The sequence below is a fragment of the Emydura macquarii genome, unplaced genomic scaffold (assembly GCF_026122565.2).
Source record: "Emydura macquarii macquarii isolate MOO-44397 ecotype Brisbane River unplaced genomic scaffold, CSIRO-AGI_Emac_v2 contig_3287, whole genome shotgun sequence".
Classification (NCBI taxonomy): domain Eukaryota; kingdom Metazoa; phylum Chordata; order Testudines; family Chelidae; genus Emydura; species Emydura macquarii.
The window spans coordinates 2,342,399-2,364,729 of NW_027133424.1; the positions used below are offsets into that span (position 1 = coordinate 2,342,399).

The 22,331-nt window shown below is 44.0% G+C and overlaps 1 protein-coding gene and 1 long non-coding RNA gene across 8 annotated transcripts in view; one reads left to right on the forward strand and one right to left on the reverse strand.

Moving 5' to 3' along the window:
- Nucleotides 1–22,331, reverse strand: part of RALGPS2 (Ral GEF with PH domain and SH3 binding motif 2) — a 304,700-nt gene that overhangs the window by 274,080 nt on the left and 8,289 nt on the right. For 6 of the 7 annotated variants that reach the window (XM_067532591.1, XM_067532590.1, XM_067532588.1 and 3 more), the window contains exon 1: nucleotides 8,515–8,660. The exons of the other annotated variant lie outside the window; for it this stretch is intronic. The gene's annotated coding sequence lies outside the window, so the exon portion shown is untranslated. Of the gene's footprint in view, nucleotides 1–8,514; nucleotides 8,661–22,331 lie in introns of those variants that run through there. 7 annotated transcript variants of the gene reach the window in all.
- On the forward strand, nucleotides 8,818–12,986 carry LOC137142944 (uncharacterized). Its single transcript, XR_010917051.1, has 4 exons — nucleotides 8,818–9,094; nucleotides 9,205–9,397; nucleotides 10,837–10,966; nucleotides 11,080–12,986. It is a non-coding gene; the product is annotated as an uncharacterized lncRNA (long non-coding RNA).

Below are 22,331 nucleotides of genomic sequence, written 5' to 3' on the forward strand. Positions count from 1 at the left end.
TTACTGGCCGGCTGTACCAGATTCATGTACTCCCTCACGCAGCTCCTGGCCTCGAAGTCCGGTTGCAGAGGCTTGGTGGGTGTCTGTTCACCATCCACATACAAGGCCACAAAATTAATATCGTAATGTTTAAAGTGAAAGGGTTTTTTAGAGTAACTTCCACTGAAGGCGTCATTATCCACAAAACCCAGAACAAGCATTTTGGGTAGCTGTTCCAAGAACAGGTTCTCCTGGCTACTGACTCTGCTGCCTGCGGGGATGCTAAACACTTTCACTCCCATGCGGTCCATCAGGTATTTAGCATTAGCGGTGAGCAGTGCCTCAGCATGCCCCAGACGGATGCCTGGGGCCACCCGTACTTTCTTCACAAAAAGGGATGCTGAGACGATGCGCAGGTTATAGCCTTTGGCCAAATCGTCCATTAAGCAGAAGGCATCTTTACTGCACGTCAATTTAATTTTCACATCCATGCCGTTCAACAAAAGTTTTTCTTGAAAAAACAGGTTGCTGTGCAGATGGCCAACAGCTCTATCGTCTTGCTCTGGGCCGTCAGATTTGCCCTCCTGACAAACCCTAGATTCTCGCCGTCCAGCACCGTGTCTTCGTGTTGTCCAGGGGTGTCTTTGAAAAACAGGCCAGCAGAAAACTACGTGGCGAGGGTGTCGTCACTGTAATTGAGCGCCGTTTCTATAAAGGCCCTGTAAGGATAACAGTTGTTGCTTTGACTTATGAGGTGGTCTCCCAGCGTGACATCCAGCTGGCTGAAAATAGATGCCACGGAGTAATTCACCAGGCCCACCACGGCGTCCCCGGCGAGGGCGGTTCCGTCTCCCTTTACAATCTTGCAGAGGTGCAGAAGTGTGTTTAAATCCATATAATCTATGCCATTCCCGGCTATAAAGAAGTCGAGTGGGGACGCCTCCGTAATGGCCGATAGCGGCGGGACCTCAAAGTAGATGCTTTTCTCGATGCTGGTCTGGGTGGGGGCTATTTGGAACAAGTCTAGTTCTGATTTTGCACACTCTTCAGACCCACAGTGAATGAAAGCCATGTTGATTAAAACATGCGTCTTTTTTACCAGGTTGAGCGCGTCTCCTATGCTTTCCCTTGGTCTTTCACTTATGGCCGGCCCCACGTGTCACAACCTTGCTTTTAAAGGGCTTCCGGGGACCCAGGCATCGCGGGTATGACGCGTTCCTCTCTCTCTCTTTCCTTTTAATGTACATCAACCCCACACCCTCATGCGCAGGCGGTTTCCCCACCTTCTCCAGAACAGCCCAGGAGATGTTGCCTACCATGTCTCTAGCTATGTTTTGAGCAGCGGTTTTGATGTGGGGTTTAATAAACTCTAGACCCCTCCTCAAAAGTGGTATGGCTTTTCTGAAGAGGCTAGGGAATATTCTGCCCACTCCAGCACCATACATCACGGGGGACCCATGAGAACTGGAATGGGCGTATCCAGCCTAGGCTCTGTAACAGTTGCTGTAGACAGCAGGGTCGTTGTAATTTTTTAGGATCACCATAATGTTTTGTTTTGTTTTTTAGAAGACTCTCTCTCTCTGGGAATGCAGGTGCAGCTTGACGATCATCTTGCCAGAGTAAAATGAGACGTGTCTGTTCTGGTCTGTCTTTATTTCAACGGTGATGGTGTCAAGGTGGTGTTTACTGACAGGGACGTAATGCGGTTTATTGTAAGTGATGGTGACAAACTCGTTCGTGCCTCGGATGGGAACGCAGCATAACAGGGGAACAGAAAAGTCCCCCACAAACTGGTGTTCCACGATGTCCGTGTACAGATACAAAGAGTTGAAACCCCCTGTGATGTCTTCCGAGAAGGGGATTTTATGGACACTGCTCTTGGGGTACAAACCCAGAACATTAGCCAGATCTCCGACCATAGAAAACGTATAAGCAACATCGGCGGTCTTAAGTCTAACTTTTCTACCCACAGGATCATAGTTCACGACCACCTTGGTGCCCCGGGGTGACGAGCCACAGTGCTGTTCATGTGATCCAGTAATTCGGGCATGGATGAGTAATAACCTCGTCACAGGACGAAACTCCATTTTTTAATCTCCAAAGGTGATTTCGAAAGGGGTGTCTTCATTGATGTTGTTCCAGCTGTGAGGGTACTGTATTTCCACTAACCCGAGCTCCCAGGCACCCAGATCCAAGGGTTTAATTGGCTGCATGGTAAAGTTAGAGTTGGTGTTTTGAGGGAAAAACCCCAAAGCTGGCATTGCTGGGCAAAAAGACGTGTTAGCCCCCATCGCTCATTTTCTTTCCCCTCTCTTTACAGGAATAATCGTTTTCTTCTGCGTCTGAACGTCGCAGAGTTGAGAAGCTTCCACACAGCTATTAAACTTCTTGGGCCACCCCAACCATTTTACCAACAGCTACTTTTTTTCTCCCTTTTCCTTTCTCCACTAGAACTTTTTCAATCCTGTAAACGCTGTCCCGTTTGGGGTTCACTTTTTGTAGTTCTTCAGGGTAAAAAGATCCAGCAACTGTCTCGCCCGCGTAATCTTTTAAACAGTATATAGGTCTCTGTCCCTTCATTAAAGGTTCATCCACTATGAATCTCTCATCGGTAAACATTTGTTCATAACCTTTTTCAAAAGCTCCTTTGGTTTTAGATAGAAAGGGCGACCATGTGAGACTAAAAGGGACAACAACCGGTTTCACTTCTAAACCGTCTCTGTATACCGTTTTCCACACCTTCAGAGAATTTGAGGGGTTAACATTGACGGGTCTGGCACATATGGTTCTGTGAAAGCTCTGACTGTAACTCTTTATAAACTCGGGTAATGCATTGATTTAGCGAAAGGTGTCGTGGGAGGTAAAATATCTCCCACATCCTAGATTCTAAAGTTCTGTTATATCGCTCACAACCCCTGCTTTGACTTCATTATTAGTAACAAAATGGCAAACGCCATGCCGCTTTAACAACCCGCTTAAAGGTTTGTTTAAAAACTCTTTTCCCCTGATTGGTCTGTGATTTCTGAGGCACAAGACCTTTGCTGAAAATAGCTTTAAAGGCCTCGGCTACGTCACCGCCCGCCTTGTTTTTGAGGACTAAGGCCCAGGCATATTTGGAAGGAATGTCTATCACTATTAAGATGTACTTAAATCCACTGTTGTGTTTGGCGAACCTTTGCATATCCACCAAATCTGCCTGCCATTGTGCAGCCACGTCTGAAACAACCATCTTGTTTCTTTTAAAATTTATTCGAGCCTGTTTGTGTAAAGTGTAAGTGTCCTGGTCCGAAAGCCAGGCTGTTACCGTTCCCCTGTTCAAAGTTCCACTATGCTTTTTGGCCGCTTGAAAAAGAGAATTCACCCCTCGGAAGCTCGCAATTTCCCCAGGGGTGTAATATATTTTTTTTTTAAAAAGAGCCACCTGCGTTGACATGGCTGTAACTCGTAACACCTGTTTACTAACACAAGTATAGAGGAACACAGTCACACTGACAAATTTAAACTATTTTTATTAACCGCCCGGTTTCACACACCCATTTACAGCGTCCCATGAGCTGGTTCATTCTTCCATTTTGCTGTTTCCCTCTCAGATCGGTGTTTCACATACAAGCAAAAACAGCTGATGCATGATTGATTTACTCCCACAGGGTTACCGATGTGTAGGTTCTCAAAGGCCCATAGAAAGGCATCATCGACCTATCGAGAGATTTTCAGAAAAGAAATAGCTGTAAGTCTCTACGGCTTGGATTTTGTTTTTAGATCCACATGACCCGGATCGGTTACTAACCCCATCACACTCCCCAACCATGCTCGTTCCTTTACCTACGTCTCATCTTTTCCTTCAGTCTGGCCCGGCAGCAACTCCATGGGGTGGACAACGTGAGGCCGTCAGACTCGTTGGGCTGGCTCACAGTCACTTGGGTTTCGGGTTCCAGTGCGTCGAACAAAGGCTGAGCCAAAGGGCTGTCCTCAGAACTGTCGCTGATGTAGCGCTTTCTCCACAGGGGGGCCCAAGGCCTTAGGAGCCAAAACAAATTCCAAAGGCCTCACAGGAGTGATGAAGGCATCCATGTTCTCCTCTCGGCGTTTTTCCACAAGCTGTGAACCCCCCAGTCTTGAAAACGAGATGCTTAAAAGGCCTTGAGACTTCCAGGGGCGGCACCGCCGCCCAACCAACTGTCGAGCCCCAGAGATTCCACCCCATCCCCGAGTGGTGCACCTTTCCCTTCTGGGACGGCCTAAGCCCACTCTGATTGGCGGAGGGGGCATCCTGCTCCTCTCCGTGCCCTTTCTGAGCCAATCCCGCTTTCGGCATGAAACGCACGCCGATTGGCAGAGGGGTCACATCACCCACTTCCGGTCAGGTGGCTATCTGGGGCCCAATCCTGCTCTTGGGGCTGTCCTGTGGGGGCGAAACCCTCTCCTATTGGTGGAGAGTGTGCAGGAGGTGTTCTCAGAGGGATCTGACCACCCACTTCCGGTCAGGTGCCCATCTTGACCCGGAAGTCATAACCCAGGGCGGGACCGGATGTCAGGTGACTGGTTGGGTGGGACTTCCAATGACAGGGGCAGGGCTTAAGAGTCAGGGCGGGGCCTACCAGGGGCCAGAAGTCAGGTGACCAGATGGGACGGGACTTTCGGTGACAGGTGGGCAGATGGGGCAGTACTTCCAGTAACAGGTGGGCAGAGATAACGTTTGATTGATAGTAGGCCCCTTGTACTACTCAAAAGTAATCAAGGACCAAATCCTGGTCACACTGACGTCAGTGGCAAAATTCTTATAGACTTCCGTGGCGCACAGATTTGGCCCCAAGCAATTCTTTTTTTTTTTTTTTTTTTTTCCAAATCACATTTTTGCAGGGTTGGCAATTTCCTGAGAAAAACTAGTTTAGAATAGGGCACTGATAATACCTGTTTAAGCTAGGAAAAATAAAATTAGACTATACTAATAAAAATTACCAAAAAATACTTAATTTGATAATAGTTTTGCAGTAATATGGTCTGTTTATTAAAAAGTGCCTCATCCTAAAGCTGTATGCCATTGCCTTGGCTATGTCAATCAGAAACTGACACTTCTGAAATCTAAGAATTCCCCTTCTTCATTTTGGGAAAATAATGGTTTTAGATAGAGATGCATCAGGTATCAATTCCAAATACTGATGTATCTCAAGAGAAATTTTAACACACTAAAAAGAGCTAGAGATCTTCAAGTCCTAAAACTACATTTTAATAAAGACAAAATTTTAATTTTAAAAGAACAGGTTACTTTCTGGTAACTTATTGGTTGAGAAGAGTTGTCTCTGTGCATTTCCACTTGTGGGTTAGCATCTATTGACATTAAGTTCTTGGAATCTCTAGCAGAGCAGTGTCCTTTGGGACAACAAGATCCCCTCTATTGGTATCAGCGTTCAACGTCTGAGCGTACAAGGGTGTACAGCCCTTACATGCCTCAGTTCCTTCATATGGAGCCAAATAGTATGTTAAGAACCCTAAGGTAGAGAGGGGAAGTGTGAATGCACAGAGGCAACTCTCACACAACAGTTACCAGACAGTAGCCTCTCCTTTTATGAGAGCCTTTGCGTATTCTGGCTTGTGGAAGAGTGGAAAGCACTACTACCCACAACGGACAATGGGTTGAGGAGTTCTTTAGTTAATCAAATAGCCAACTAGTGCTTGCTGAAATCTAGCATCAGACATGCTACCCAGCGCAGCAGTACTTGGGGGCTTGTCTACACTTATAACACTACAGTGGCACAGCTGTACCTATCAGGTTGTCCCATCGGCATAGGTAATCCCACCTCCACAAGAGGCGGTAGATAGGTCAGTGAAAGAATTCTAATTCTTATTCTTTGTCTACCTAGCACTGTCTGCACCACGGGTTGTCATCTTAACTATAACGCTCAGGAGTATGGAATTTTCACACCCCTGAGCAAATAGCTGGGTTGACCTAACTTTTTAGTGTAGAACTGGCCTCAGTGTGCAATGAACCTTCATTCCTGTGGGGAAGAGAACTTTAACCTTAGAACTGCAAATGCATGAAGTGATACATCCAGACTTCTGAGCACAAATACCCTGTCCTTTATATCTCTCCCCAATGACACAAATCTGTTAGATTTACAGAAGGTCTTAGTCCTTTCTAAGTATAAACAGAGTTCTCTTCACATCCAAGAGAGATTCCTAACCTTCTTCATTGAGAAAAAAGAAAGTGAGGTGGGCAGGGAGCTAAGAAGTGCAAACATTTTTGCATCCATAAGTGATTTGACTACAGAAGAAAATGGTGTACTGTTAGTAATTTAAGTAAAATTTTCAGATAAAAAAAATCAACATTTTTCCAGAGAAACTGCAAGTTTTCAAAACAATGGCAGTACTTCTGAAAAGTATTACCAACTGCTGGGCTATAATTTATCACTAGATTTTGATGCTACAATCTGATCTGTATGAGCAGCTTCTTGCACCAGTGTAGAGACCCATTAACTTAAATGGAGCTCTACAGAGGAGTTATGGAGCACTCAGACCCTATTACATAATCAGGGCCCAAGTCAGTACAACTTATGTTGAAGTGGTAGTGTACATGACAGTCCTACTAGTTTAAGGATTCTAAAGCTTATAGTGTGTTCTGCGTGTGTGTGTATATATATATATTAAAAAACATAGTTCAAAAGGACATGAGGGGAGAAGAATTTTTCAAATTTTACCATTCTGTTGCCTTTTTATGAGTCTACAACATCATATAGAGTGAAAAAAATGAGGCCAAGTTACAAATGGTAATACCTTACATTAATGGACTGAAAGGTGTGTCAATTTTATTTAAACTAAAACATCAAACTGGTATAGGTAAGTAAGTTACAGCTAGCTATAACTTAATTTTTTACTAAAAGAGGTTTTTACTGCATTAAAATAGCTCCTTATGGCAACTGCCAATCTTTAAATAAACCCAGTAAACAGCAGAATTGCAAGGAGTTTATGAATTCTCAATTGCCTGGATATTCGTTTTTTGCACTTTTTTTTTTTTTAAATTTACTGTGACTAGGAATCCAGTGTCTCCTTTCCCTCTCTTCCATCTATATTAGCACATATGGTTTTCTCTTGCCCTTCCCATACCAAACAACGTAACAGCTGTGCTTAATTGCTTCCTCTGAGTATGCAGCTCTCTGAATATACTAGCCTGTCTGTGAGTGAAACAGTAACTGAAGTAGTCTCCAACTGTGCATTTAAGAGCAAATGGTTGTCACTAGTCTGCCAGAGACAGTTGCATCTAATTTTTTGCTCAGCCTACATATCCCTCCCAGAACCATCATATCCAAAAACCACTAGCATCTATGAGCCAGCCCCTCTGTGTTCTACTGCAGTGGTTCCCAGCTGCAGGTCAGTAGCATCACCTGTGTTGAACTTCAGGGCTCTGGCACCCCAAACATTCCCTCTTCTTTATAAGTCTCTATGCGAGCACAAGCACTCCAAAACCCCCTCAACGCACCCTAATTCAAAGTGTTCATGCTATAAATAACCCATCCTGGGACTCAAGCTGCTCTCTGACCCCATCCCAGCTGATGATCATATAGACCCATTCACAAACTCTGGGTGCTTTAACTCACCACAGGGCTCAGTTACCCTGTACCCAAACCTCGTAACTGCTGATGCATTCAAACCCCAGACACTCTACTTCCCTTAAAGCAAAAACCCATTCCACACTGCTGTCAACGATCAAAAGCTTCATCCAAATCATGGACACTCTCATCCACAGGGGCTTGAGCTATTCCCTATCGAGTGATCACAGACCCACTCGGAACACTGGTGCATTAACCTGGCCAAGGCTCAGGCCCTTACAAACTATAGGTCTTGTATTCTGCTATGGGGAGGGGGGGGAAGAAAGGGGGAGTGAAAGCCATCGCAGCCCACCTTTCAAACACGTGCGTTTTAACCCATGCGGAGCTCGAGGTCCCTCTGCCCGTCTACCTCCTAGCAAGGAGCCAGCCCCACACTCTCCAACCCATCCCAGGGCTTAGGCCGCTACACTCCCCTCTCCCCCGCGCGCGCGGCGCCTTTCAAACGGCGGGTGGGCTGACGACGGAGTCTGGGACACTCCATACACCCACCGCACGAGCGCTGCTCAGCCGCTTCCCTCCCGAGACACTCGGCCCCCCACCCAACCCCGTTCACAGCACACGCTTGGCCCCGCCGTAACTAGCCCGTCTCGCCCACCACCACACGCCCCATGAGCCAGGCTCCCCCCTCGCCCAGGCGAGTCTCTGGGCTGAAGGGCTCACAGGCGTCTGAGGGTGGAGGAGGGTCCCAGCGACCCCATGCCCGGCTGCAGAGGGTCCACGTTGGGGGGATCCAGACCCTCCCCGGATCTGGGAGGGGACCGTGCGGCCCGGCAGCCAAGCGGAGGTTTATCCTCCGCCTTCTGGAGCTACAGAGAGTGGAGGAACCGGACAATACCCAGCCGCAGCTCCCCGGAGAGGCGGCATCGGCCCGGCGCTCTCCCGGACGTCGGCGGAGGGTATTGGTCTGTCGGGGGTACATCCCCTGGCTCACCTGCGAAGGAGACGGAGCGGGGGAACAACCCGTCCGTGCGGCGGGCAGGCGGGGGGGCTCCCGCGTTTGGGGTCAGCCAGTGCACCTCAGCCCGTCTGGATTACTGTCAGTCGGCGGCGGCTACCTGACGGGGGGTGGGGAGCGTGTGAGGGGGCGGGAGGAATATCAGAGACACCACCACAACAGAGGGAAGGGAGAAAACGCATGCGCATAAATTCTCTCTGGCGGGGGGAAATGAGCCGATCTGCGCATGCGCGTTCTCCGCGTACGATTGAAGCGTCTGCGCGCGCGCGCCCGCCCGACGTGACTGATCTCAAGAAAGATCGCAACGGACCAACCGTCGCTGGGAATAGCTCGCGCTCCGCTAAGGGGTTTAGTGTAGGCGCGCGCGCTCCTCGGCAGAGGTTGGGCGCCATAGAGAAAAAGGAGGAGCTACTTACACACACCCCACCTCCCTGCCCCAGTGCTTTCTAAGGCCTCTCCTGGATGCTACTCCAAACGGCTTTTAAGGCCCTTTTCTAGTCACGCCCCTTGGGGGGCGGGGGGGTTGCCTACTCTGCTGCAGCCCAGCTGAGTACCGGTACGTCTCATTATTTCTATTGAGCATTTATACATTGATCTCTCTGATTCATTTTACTCGCTATTTTTTCTCCTCAGCTGCACTGAAGTTAGTTATTGCTTCGTTCACAGCTCATTTCAGAGATGTGTCAGCAACGTGTACGTACAGCAGCTCATCCATTACTACCCTCCAAACATAGCCCGCCTGCTATACATACAGCCTTCTTTCTAAAAGAGAAAGGTACAGGCTGCAGAGACAAGGTCCAATCCAGGATGAAAAGCTCTGTCAGAGCAGCCCAGAGTAAATCAAGCTGGAGCTCGTATGGTATGTTGAGACCTGTTTTTTTATAACACTACGTGTACTGCTTTTTAAAATCTGTATCACGAAACTAGGAAGAAGAGGGTTGGGGAAGGTTCCACATAGAAGCACCCATCCAGTCCCCCCTCTAAAGTGGAAAGAGAGTGTAATCCCTAACTTTACTCTCTCTAACAAACATGCTGTTTTCCTTATTCTAATAAAAGTTTTATGTCTGGGGTTAGAAGAAAGCAATCCTTCCTGTTGTTTTTTACTGTTGCCGCAAGCATAGTGTCAGAAGTTGATTCATTTGGAACCAGCATAAATGAAAGGAAAATTAAATGCCAAATTTCAGCACTCCACAAGGCTTTTCAGTTTGATAGGTCAGTGGAGCAGCCTGACTGGGAAGAAGACTTCTCCAGATAACTAACTGCAACAAAGTTTAGCACGGAGAATATTAAATCACCTCAATATTTAATCCAAGGGGGAGCAAGTCTGAAAATATTCATAATTCATTTTTCTTCATTGAGGGAGAAGGTACCTATTTTGCCTCACTAAGCATTTACAATTCTTAGAACAAACCAGGGAAGTAGTGGATAAAGAGAACTGGTTGAGAATTCATTTAGACTTTCAAATGACTTTTGACAAATTCTCTCACAAAAGGCCACTAAGAAAATTAAGTCTGGGGTGAGAGGGAAAGTATTGTCATGCATCTCAAATTGGCTAAGAGACAAGAAACAGTGTAGGAACAAATGATCAAATTTCATCATAGCATAAGGTTAGCAGCAGAATGTCACACAATTCCATACTAGGACCATTATTGGTTAATATAGTTATTAATCTGAAAAAAGGAATAAGCAGTGAGATGTCAGTATTTGCAGATGACATAACATTCAGGTTAGTTAAGGCCATGGAAGACTGTAAAATCTTCAGAGGGATCTAACCAAACCAAATGAACAGGCAACATAATGGCAAATTAAATTCACCATTAATAATATTTATAAATGCAAAGTAATGCTCCGAGAGAAAAATAAAACTAGTTATACATGTTATTGGGTTCTAAATTAATTGTGTCGGTTTAGGAAAATGAGATGGGCATTGCTGTCAAAAGCTCAATAAAGATCTTTGATCAATGTGCAGGTAGAGTTAAAAAAGCAAACAAAACATTAGAATGTATAAGGAATAGGGTGAAGAATAATACAGGAAATATGCATTGTATTACTAAATGGTGCAGCCTTATCATGAATATTATCATCCATCTCAAAAGGAATTTTTGAATAAGAGGGGATACACAAGATGTCAGTAAGAATGATTAGAGGCATGGACAAACACTCATATGATGAGTGAGTGGCCTGGGATTGTATATCTTAGAGATGAATAAAAGAGGGAACATGATAAAAATATACAAAATAATTTATGGTCTGGCCAAGGTAAATTGGGAGCTTCTGTTCTTCCTGTCTCAATAATAGAAGAAGAAGGGGACCGTCCATTAAATTGAAAGATGATAAATCCAAATGTGATAAAAGGATGCCTTTCACACAAGGCATAATTAGACTGTGGAATAATCAGATGACTTACTCTGGACAAGTGTTGAAGCTGGTGAGTGTTAGAGCTATAATCTTATATTAAATGTTAATTCTTGTTAAATATTTTTATAGGGTGAAAGTGGGTTTGGAGTTGATACGAAAATATCTGTACTTCTATTTTAACAGTTGCAGAGGCCGCCTGAGGAAGGCTCTAGATAGAAGCTGACCAGTGAAGCGAGAACGTGTAGTTTGAGGTTACTACTTTTGCTTGTTCAGTCTTTGATAAGCAATTGCAGAAAGAATAATTTTCTTCATTCTCAAATCACAGGCCACTTCTCCATATTTAACTTTTGCAGCTCCAGCAATTGGCTTCATTTTTTGCAATTTAGGTGTGGCATTCAGGTCCCTACCAAATTGTCAACATTACCCTTAGGTAACAAGGACAAATTGTTAATTAAAGATCTGAAGAAAAACTTTAAAAAAACAGTTTCTCTACTAATAAATTAAAATTGCATTAAACAGTGTACAGCAGCAGATTGGTTTTCCTTTTGTTTTATTAAATATTCCATACAAAAATCCATATTAGCAGAACATTACAGTTGCACTGTTAACACTCAAACGATAGGAAATGTCACAAAGGGGACAACTATATGAAAGCATGGTGGCATAAATGTTTACCATCATGAATTTGGTGTAACCACATTACTCTTATTCATGACTGGCAAAGTCACAAGTAAGTTATGCCACTCATTCCAAATGAGAGATGATAAAACATATAGCACGCCACCATTACATTGCACTCTGTATATTCCACAAATATCACAGAAAAATATTTTATAAATCTAATCTATTTATCCTGCAGACACACATTCTTCTGGATAGTAATTTATTATTGTAGCATCTCAAAAGCTGTTTCTCACACGCATATACTGAGTAATCTCAAAAGTTTATATTTCTATAATTTCTTGTTTGGTTATGCATTTTGTGCAGAAGTGTAACTATTCTGTATTTTTCATGTATCATCATCATGGCAAATCCCAAAGGGATGTAGCCTCCTTGCAAATTGAGTGCTGCATTTTTCATTCATACAACTTATCCGCAAAACTGCCAAAGTACTACTTTATCCAACTGATGAATATACTTTAAAATATTTCAAAACTGTTTCCCTAGTGAATGGGAATTTATACCTGTACCCTGCGGAGGTAGAAGTTATCAATATACAGTAGAACCTCAGAGTTACAAATACCATAGTTACGAACTGACTGGTCAACCACATACCTCATATGGAACCAGCAGTACACAATCAGGCAGCAGAAGAGATTAAAAAAATGCAAATACAGTACAGTACTGTGTTAAACAAACTACTAAAAAATACAGGGAAACATGGTAAGGAAACTGTTTCTGTGCTTGTTTCATTTAAATTAAGATGGTTAAAAGCACCATTTTTCAGTAAAGTTTCAAAGCTATATTAAATCAATGTTCAATTGTAAACTTTTGAAAGAACAACCATAACGTTTTGTTCATAGTTACGAACATTTCAGAATTACGAACAACCTCCATTCCTGAAGTGTTCATAACTGAGGTTCTACTGTATCTGTAATTGAACTTGATCAAATAAATTGAAAATTAAATGTTTCCATTAGCTGTCGTAAAATGTGTGTGTGTGTTTCCAGGTGCAAAATATAGTGTACTTGCAGTAAGGAGTGTAAATGGAACATCATTCATAGTGCTATTGAAAGATAATTAGTCATTGACTTTTAATCTGATACATTCCTACTTCTCTTCCAGTATGTGATTTTCATTGGTGACCATGTCATTTTAGTTAAAATAGGAACCAGAACGTGAGTAATCCATAATATCAACATCTTCCTCTTTCCTTTTGAGTATGTTTAAATTCAACACAATACACACACAGTGTCTTCCACTTTTTACCAAGAACTATAGTTCTTTGACTATAGACTAATAGTTGCCAGTCAGCCTAGTATCAATGTACTATGTGCACCATGCTATTATTTCCAGGTCTCCCAGTTAGAAGTGAGAATTCTATATAGGTTTTTATACAGCATTCATCACTGTAATATATGAGCACCTTCCAATACTGCATTAAGCAACATGACTACACATCTGTCACACGTTGTTAGTTCTCTCATCCTCTCCCCAAGGGAGAAGAGCGCAATAAAGTTTCTTCTTTTGGTAGTGTCTTTTTATTTTTAATATAAATATATCTGTTGCTATATGTTTAAGTTGGAGAAGGCCAGGTCAAAGAAATGTGCCTTGCACTTGGAGTGAAAAGTAATGAGGTTTATGATGGTCCTTAGTTCCAGGAGGAGTTAATTCCATAGTCTCAGACTTTGCCACTGAAGAAAGTTCTGTCTTCTGCACAGACAAGCTTTACTCTTATTCTTGATTATTTGGTTGTGCCACAGGATTGTAGTTGTCAGCCATGGTCTTCCTCCCAAAGCTTTAGACAATCTTTTAGATATCCAGGGCCCAGCTCAAGGACCATTTGAAGAAAAGGACTAAGAACTTGAACTTGATTTGAAATTCTATGAGAAGCCACAGTAGAAAGCAGAGGGACAGGTTTGATATGTTTGTAGTAGCCTGTATTGTTAATCCTTAGCACTTCTATAATGTCTTCAATCCCAAGATTTCAAAGCACTTCATAAACACTAGTGGCTGGGCTTTGGTTGACCCTTATGTGACCGCACAATGGTGGAGAGGGAATAAGGATCTTTCCCAAATTATGTGTCCCACATAAGAACCAGACAAAACTGGTCATGCAATATGATGTAATGAACAGTGAAATGTGGACTGTCCTGGAGAGCTGTTTTAATATGCTAATGTATGTACATAAGAGTCGTGAATAATGAGAACATACTCTTACGATACATGTTCAGTTATTTCTCAGCCCTTCTGTTCTAGGCATGGGTTTGAATTTTGGTTATGCAATAGTAGTTAAATCTCATTTTCCTTTTTCTCTTCCCAAGATTGTGTGGCCTTTTTTAAAAAAAAAAAAAAAAAAAGGATATTTTAAAAAGGTGGTCCTAAAGTCAGCCTTCTCCATATTTTTTTTTAAAGGGTTTTCCATCAGGCATTTCCACAGCATTGTTTCCTCAGACTTTGCAGAGGCTTTTCTGTGGGTCCAATTACACATCCTTTCCATGAAGAATGCAGATGCTGGCATCCCCCCAAAATCATGTGCCCTATGGAAAAAGGACTAATAATTATTTGTAATAGGAGTTAGTGATCATCCAACAGGGCACTATCCCAAACATACACAACAGCAATTGCTAATTGTTGTAACTAGTCATACTTCATCACCTAAATAAACAAAGTGAATTCCTCTAGCAGACATGATCATCAAGAGATTTATCCTCCAAGCTCCCTAATGTGGATGCATCTGTCCCTTGCTTAACTCCCGTCTTCCTGCCATCTGTTCCTATGCATTCTTTTTAACCACAAATAGTGATTAATCAGCTACTCGGAAAACACCTCTTCTTTTAATTTATAATCTAAGTTGGTTAATAAATGAAAAATGTTACACCTCAGAAAAAAGTATAAATCAAGCATAAATCTACATTGTACCTGTGATAGGATTTCACGTGAGTGAGATGGTCATATTAAGCAAGTTTGCAGGTGGCATTTAGGTTTGGTTATAAAGTACAGGGATGAAATGCCCATAAAATTACTGCAGGGTTGTTGTGACGCATCGCAACCAGCCTGTGTGGTAAAATAATGTCATAGATTGAAAGAGACTGGAATATTAATCCTAGTTTAGGATAAGAGTTATCTTTTAGTTAATTGTGATTAACTCCTTGACTTATTAATAATCTGATTTAGATACACTTAAAATCTTACTGTGATCAATAAACTTGTTTGTCTTATCTAAAACTGCAGGTGGATTGAGTGTGCAGAGATCTCACTTAGAATGACAGAGCTGGTGCATATCAATTTCTTTGATAAATTGACAGACAAATGTAAGTGAGTTTGCAGGATGCAGTGTACAGAACTGAACCCTGCAAGATGGCAGTTCCCAGGGTTGCATCTGGGACTGGGAATGTTTGCTAGGGGTCTATCCCATAAATGGCTGCTCAGAAGCGCTCCTTCAATAGGTCAGGGACCAATTACTTGCAGGAGGCTGGATGTAGGAGTGGGTGGTTCACAGAGCAAAGCTAGTTAAGTCAGGGCCCAGGAGTGAGAAATTGGGGGGGACACAGCTACACACCAGTCCAGATTGCAGGGAGGGGAAACGTCACAACACTGAACTCCTTTTGGGATGAATTGTTCCAAGGAGACAGAGCAATTTAGTAGAAGTCCCTGTGCTCCTTTGAGACAGGAGTGTAGTTTTGTCTCATCCTTATGTGGGCCACATAAATTAAAAAAAAGCTGCTTATTCCCTTTTCACCATTGTGCAGTCACTTAATGGTCGACCACAGTCCAGCCATTAGTGTTTATGAAGTGCTTTGAAATTCTTGCATGGAAGACATTATAGAAATACTTATTCCTTGCTATTTCAATATAAATAATAATGTTTTATACACAGAAAAATACTAGAAGTCTCACTGTCCCCAGCATGACACTAATGATCCATGAGGTTCCTCCAAATGGTTACATTATGGAATTGATTCCTCCTCCCCTGCCCAGAATAAATCTAGGATTCCACCTTCTTGAGTTACTGTTCCTTGAGAGCCACAAGAGGCAAGCAGTATCAGTTTAAATGCTTCTTGCCTCTGCCCTGCCCAACCTACTTTCTGTGATTATGATTCCTGAATGGGACTACTTGCATGTATAACGTAAGCATCATTTTTCTCTTAACTTGCAGAACACTGAGAGCTTTCAGGAAGAATGGTGCAAAACAAATCTCAAATAATTTCTTACCCATAATTAATAATCTTCCTCTGAAAATATAGGTCCAAATTTTCTGCTAATATAAATTGGCTTGGCTCCACTGAAGGTCCCTGCCACATGTTACTGAGTGGCTTTGCTAGGTAGGATGCAGATGGTCTGCTTATTCAGATTTAAATCAAATAAGTACCATGGTTTTAAATTCTATACACAAAGAGATTGGATCATATTACCTTTAATATTTTAGGATTCCATTTTCCAAAGGTCTCCAGGAAAGCAGTTTTTGTAGCCCATGTATCCAGAGGCCACTCAAGAGAGTTTGCTGCCCTCCCCACTAGAACAGAATTTCTCAACCAGGGGGGGTACGCTCCCGGGGGGGGCAGATCAAACTTTCTAGAGCAATGCATTGAACCTTTGGATTTTTTAGTGGCGGGGGAGGGAGGGACAAGCACCAAGCCACAGTGCTGCCCACTCTCATTTGTCTCAGCCATCCCTCAATTGTGATGATCAACCAGACCAAATTTGAGTAAGGAGCAGTGACCTGGTATATGGGTTGCAGTGCCACTCAGGTTTGGCCCAGCTGCCCCTGCCACCCTAGGCAGCTGCCTTGTTTGCCTATATGTAGAGCAGCTTCTGTGCAGCCCTGAGCAAAAAAGCCTGTGGGTTATCTTCCTTGATGCCATTGCACTGTCTGTAGAGAAGGATTTATCAGGAGCTGGGGCTGAAAGGAGATGTTACTCTGAGGCTGTGTGTCTACTTTGCTCCTAACGAGTTAGGTTATAACATATTCTTGGCATACTCACATACAAAAAAGATTGCTAACATGGAGTTAAGGTTCCAGGTGCTCTATAGTCCCCCGTGCACCTCATGCCTTTCCTGAACATGAAAGTTCAATTAAAAAAAATTCAAATGCTGGAAAGCTAGGAAATGCAGATAAAGTCACGTTTACACACCCACTACAAGATCATTAACATTACAAGAAAAAAGCACAACCCTTAGAAATACAGGAAGTGCAGAGTTAAGATGACACCTCCCATCCATCAGACTTAGCTCAGAAACCCCTTGATCAAATGACCTCAAATTTCCAGCCCAAATTTTACCCTCCGTTTGACTAGAAAATTGCTATGTATATGGAATTTAGAAAGGTTTGAACATTCAACTTTTTTTTTTTTCACAAACGGTGCTAAATACAGCTATATGCAGTAAACTAAACTTTATTCCTTTCTAGCTATACAGTTCGAAGGCGAAGAGAATAGGTGTTCTGACTCTGGCTATGTGGCGGTAAGAGGGAACTGAGGGGGCGTCGACCTGAGCAGCCTCATAAGACCTTGGATGCAACCACATGGATCACGCATGGTACATGGGTTGACAGAGACTACTTCAAACAGTTGTGGCTCCAGCGCATGGCGTGCATACACACCTACATATGGAATCCACATACGGACCAGCACTTGAAGAAGAAATTGCTACGTATATGCAATTTAGAAAGGTTTGAACATTCGACTCTAGATAGGAATGCTCTTGCTTGACTACTCACCACTCCATAATATCTTATATCAGTGTTTGCCAGAGTGTCCTGTATTAAATAAGAAAACTTCAACAAAATAAAAAGACATAATAAGAAGCCTCTGTTTATATGAGTGAGGACCATTTCGTGAGAAAATAATCTGACAGAGCAGCTGGCCTGAAAGGTCCAGTGTCCATAACTGTCTCAGCTGGAGACAGCTGCTGAACTTTCTACATGGAATAGATTCTTTCTGTATATTTTGGAAAGACTTCAGAACACTCTCAACAAGCAGATTCCACAAATATAATGTGTCTATTTCTAGCCTGCTATCTTTTACTCTATTCTGATCCAGGCTGGGGACAAAACTGACATTTATAAAGCAATTCTTATTTGGGTCTGATCCTCTTCCACTGAAGTTCATGGGAATTTATCATTTAGAGAATGTAAGATTCAAGTCCTAAATAATGTAAAGTAGACATGTTGAAAACATGAAGGGGAAGAATCTTACATTGTTTCCATAAGGTCTTGTTTGTTTTTTCCCCCAAGAATGGGGACATATATAATGAGGGTGAGGAACCACAGCACTTTAACATTACTTATATAATGATAGCCACTGATTATTAGGGGAGGAGTTTCCGGTTAATGCTTTATACAAATATGTACTGGTAAAAATCTGTCAAGTTAAAAACATTACCAGTAAATATTTAATACCTCCAAAATGCTGCAAATTTGCCTCCTGTGACCCAGGTTTCAAGCTGCCAGATTTATCCCATTCAATTTACTACTAAAAAAAGACAAATATTTGAAAACTAGGAGAAACATGAGAAAGAGCTAATAACACATTAGTTTACCTTTTAAATTTGAACCAGGAAAAATCATTCACAAAGGAACCCAGTAATTAGAGAATCTGGGCTATTTTATTCTTTTAGGTTCTTATACCTCGCCCATCACCTTAGTATCTGAGCAACTTCCAATGGTACATTATGACTAACATCTATCATGTCTGGTTCAATCTCTCTTTCATACTCGTTCTATCACACACCCAGGGGAGAACTGTGTGTTAAGTATAGTGTTTTGTTTTAAATGTACTCTATTCTGTGGCAAAATTAAGAGGTGCACCTTGCACTTGGACAGAAGCTGGTGAGGTCTATGATAGTCTTTATTTCCCGTGCGAGTTCTTTCCATAGTCTTGGACCAGCCCCCAGAAATAACTATCTTCTGTTCAGACATTATTGTACAAAAGTTCACTGTGCATGAGAAGCAAAGTTGTCAAACAGTCTTCAGCCCAGAGCTTTAGGTGGTTTTTTAGATATGCTAGAACTAGGCCACCGAGCACCTTGAAGATAAGGATCAAGACCTGGGACTTGATTCAATATTCTGTGGGAAGTCTGTATAGAGAGTTGAGGACAAGCCCGATGTGCTCATAGTAGTTTGTGTTGCAGAATTCTGTACTAGTTGGAATTTCCTAAGGGCTGCTGCTCTTCGTTCAGTTGTTGCAGGTCGCTTCAACCCCTAGCTGATTACTACAACAAGCCTCACTATCTCAGCTTGAGTAAAGAGACTTTGGCCTGGTCTACACTGGCAACAGAGGGCGACGCAACGTCACTTACGTCGATCCCCCAAAGCCTGCATCTACACTAGCATGGTAGATCCGTCGACTTAAAGCGCGGCAAATGTTGACCTAATAAAACCACCTCTGCAAGTGGCATAACGCGTAATTTGAATTTCATGGGTAGATTTTACATCAGTGTAGACAGAGCGTAATGTAATTCAACGTTAATGGCCTCCGGGAGGTACCCATAATGCCCCATTGTGACTGCTCTAGACATTCGTGCTCTGCTGTTACGTGGCCATGCAAACCGGAAATGGCCCCTCCCCCTCATGCCCCGGGAAAATTTAAATTTTCATATCCTATGCAGCCAGTGTGGAGAGTGCTTTGTAGCTGAAGTCGTCATAGCTACTGCAAGGCCCAAAAGCGCTCCAGCATGGAGTCGACCAGAGGTTTTAGATCTCATCGGTCTGTGGGGCAAGGAGTCTGTTATGGCTGAGCTCCAAGCCAGCAAAATAAATTTGGACATTTACGGAAAGATATCCCAGGGCATGTTGGAGAAGGGGCACAACAGGGATGCACAGCAGTGCTGCATGAACATCAGGGAGCTATGGCAGTCATATCAAAAAGCCAGGGAAGCTAACAGCCATTCTGGCTCCTCACCCAAAACATGCCGCTTCTACGAGGAAATGCATGCGATTCTCAGCAGCAGCCCCACCACGGTGCCACCATGCAGCATCGATACCTCCGCTGGATCCCAGTTCAGGGAGAATGACAAGGACTCTATGAACGAGGAGGAGGAGGATGAGGAGAGCAGGGTGTCCGTTCTCCCAGACTGTCAGGCCCTATTCCTGACCCCAGAGCAGTCCAGCAACACACAGGACAGCAATAATGATTTTGGGGACGGCACATCTGGATGAGTTTTTTCATCTTAAGAGTTATGCCCTTTTAAACGGGGGGAAGAGGATTTTAGGGGGTTTAGCAGACTTTACTGGGGGGGGGGGTTACTCCCAGAACAGATTACTTATGTGCAGAGGTATGCTCCGAGAAACATCCGTTGATATCTCTGTTAATCTGTTATTCTTTGCACAACGTTTCGGGGGAGGGCAGCCTTGTTTCTTCCTCAACGGTAGGATACTTTGCCACGTCACACTGCAATCAAGTGAGTTGGAATCATGGCGGAGCATAGCAGCATAAGGGCCAGGCCGGTACCCCGCTGCGTGCAGCAAATGTTCCCTTTCTTCATGCGTTACCCTCAGGAGACTGATATCACATGGTCACCGAGGGAAGATGGCACATGTTTAAAGTACCCGAGTTATACCCTCTATCTCTCAAGTCCCCTTTTTATTGGCCTACTGAGTCATTTAAATAATTTAGCAAAGGTATCTGACAAGACTATTAACCCGCCCTCGTTGTCCTCAGCTACACTGTGGCCACCTCGTCCCAAAATGGTCATCTTAATTAAACTGTGGCACCCGGTCAGTCTCTTATACAGGACATTTGAAATGAGCTTTTTGGAGATAATTAATCCTCTCTATAGCAGAGTAAAGTGCCCCTGGCTTACCATCGCTGTAATGGCACAGCGAGCCGAACCTTCTGAGATGCTCGGAATGGAATGTGGGTCTGGCTTAGCCTTGTGCACACTAAGGGGAATATTTTATATATTGTTGCATTTGCGTCAGTTTTCTGGGTCTGCTAACAATGGCAACATTGTGCATTTTGTTTCATTCTGTAGACACCTCAGCCTTGTCCCATCCCCCTCCCCCTCAGCCCCAGAACCGCTGCGGAAAGACTATTGCAGATCAGAAAGAGGAAAAAAATTGCGGGACGACATGTTTGGCAAGCTCATGAACGCCTCCACAGCTGCTGAAACAGAGCTCCAACTGTGGTGGTTGACCTTGTCCCAGAACATGGACAGGGAGAATCAAAGAGCGATGCAGGAGCATGATCGCAGTACCCAGCAGGAGATTCTGCGAATCATGTGTGAGCAGGCAGACATGCCCAGGCGGCTTGTGGAGCTTCAGTAGAAGCAACGGCCGGACAGAATCCCACTTCAGCCCCTCTCCTTCGCCTATGGCTTTGCTGCCCTCCCCCACCCCCAAGTGGTCTCGGAGAATGGCCAGCCTGCAGTATGTGGTGCACTCCACTCCGGTGGAGGCAAGCAGAAAGCAGCAGCAGCCACGCTGACAGCTGTCCTGCAAGCAACCACGCTACCCCTTGAGACTGTGAATGAACACTCGACCCCCGCCCCCACCGACTTGAATGTTCATAAATAAAAGTTTGCGTCATTTCAATACATCTCTTTATTAATTCATAGCTTGTTTGGGGAGGGCTTTGGAGGGTACGGATATTGATGGTAGGGGGGATGGTAAGCAAAGGCACAAAACATACAGAAAACATTACTGCGTCTCATTGCAGAACCTTCTTTTCAATGCTTCCCGAAGGCGAAGCGCTCCACAGTTGGCTCTGAGCGTATTGCTGCCATGTGGCTGCTCAAAATTGATGGCCAGTCTTTCTGCCTCCACAGCCCAACCTTGGGGGAACCTTTCCCCCTTCACTTCTCACACATTATGAAGATCACAGCACGCAGATATAACTGATGGGATGTTCTTTTCACTCATGTCCAGCCTAGTAAAGAGACATCTCCATCTGGCCTTTAAACGCCCAAACGCACATTCCACCACCATTCTGCAAGTGCTTAGCCTGTCATTAAAACGCTCCTTTTCGCTGTCAAGGTGCTTGGTGTATGGCTTCATTAGCCAAGGGAAAAGCAGGATCCCCCAGGATCACTATTGGCATTTCCACATCCCCGATGTTAATTTTTTGGTCTGGGAAGAAAGTGCCCACCTACATGTTAGAGAACAGCCCCAAGTTCCTAAATATGCGTGCGTCCCACATAGATGTCGGTAAAATGACCCCTGTGATCCACAAGGGCCTGCAGCACCATGGAAAAGTACCCCTTGCGGTTATGTACTCTGTTGCTAGGTGGGCAGGCGCTAAGATAGGAATCTACGTGCCATCAATGGCCCCCCCGCAGTTTGGGAACTCCAGCGTGGCAAACCCGTCCACTATGTCTTGCACGTTTCCCAAAGTCACTACACTTCGTAGTAGAAGTCTACTAATGGCCCTGCACACTTGAATCACGGTAGCTCCCACTGTAGATTTACCGACTCCAAACTGATTCCCAACCAAGCGGTAACAGTCAGGGGTTGTCAGCTTCCACAGAGCGATGGCCACTTGCTTCTCCACCATCAGAGCTTGTCTCAAGCGAGTATTCACACGCTTCAGGGAGAGGTACAGCTCTGCGCAAAGTTTGAGGAAAGTGGCCTTTCACATACGAAAATTCTGCAGCCACTGGTCATCATCCCACAGCTGCATAATGATGCGGTCCCACCAGTCTGTGCTTGTTTCCTGGAACCAGAACTGGCGCTCCACAGACTGCAGATGTTGTGCTACGGCCTGCAGCAATCAGGAATTCTTCCACTCGGTGTCTTGTAGCAGGGCAGCCTCGGTGACATCGCTATTGCCTGTGCTTCT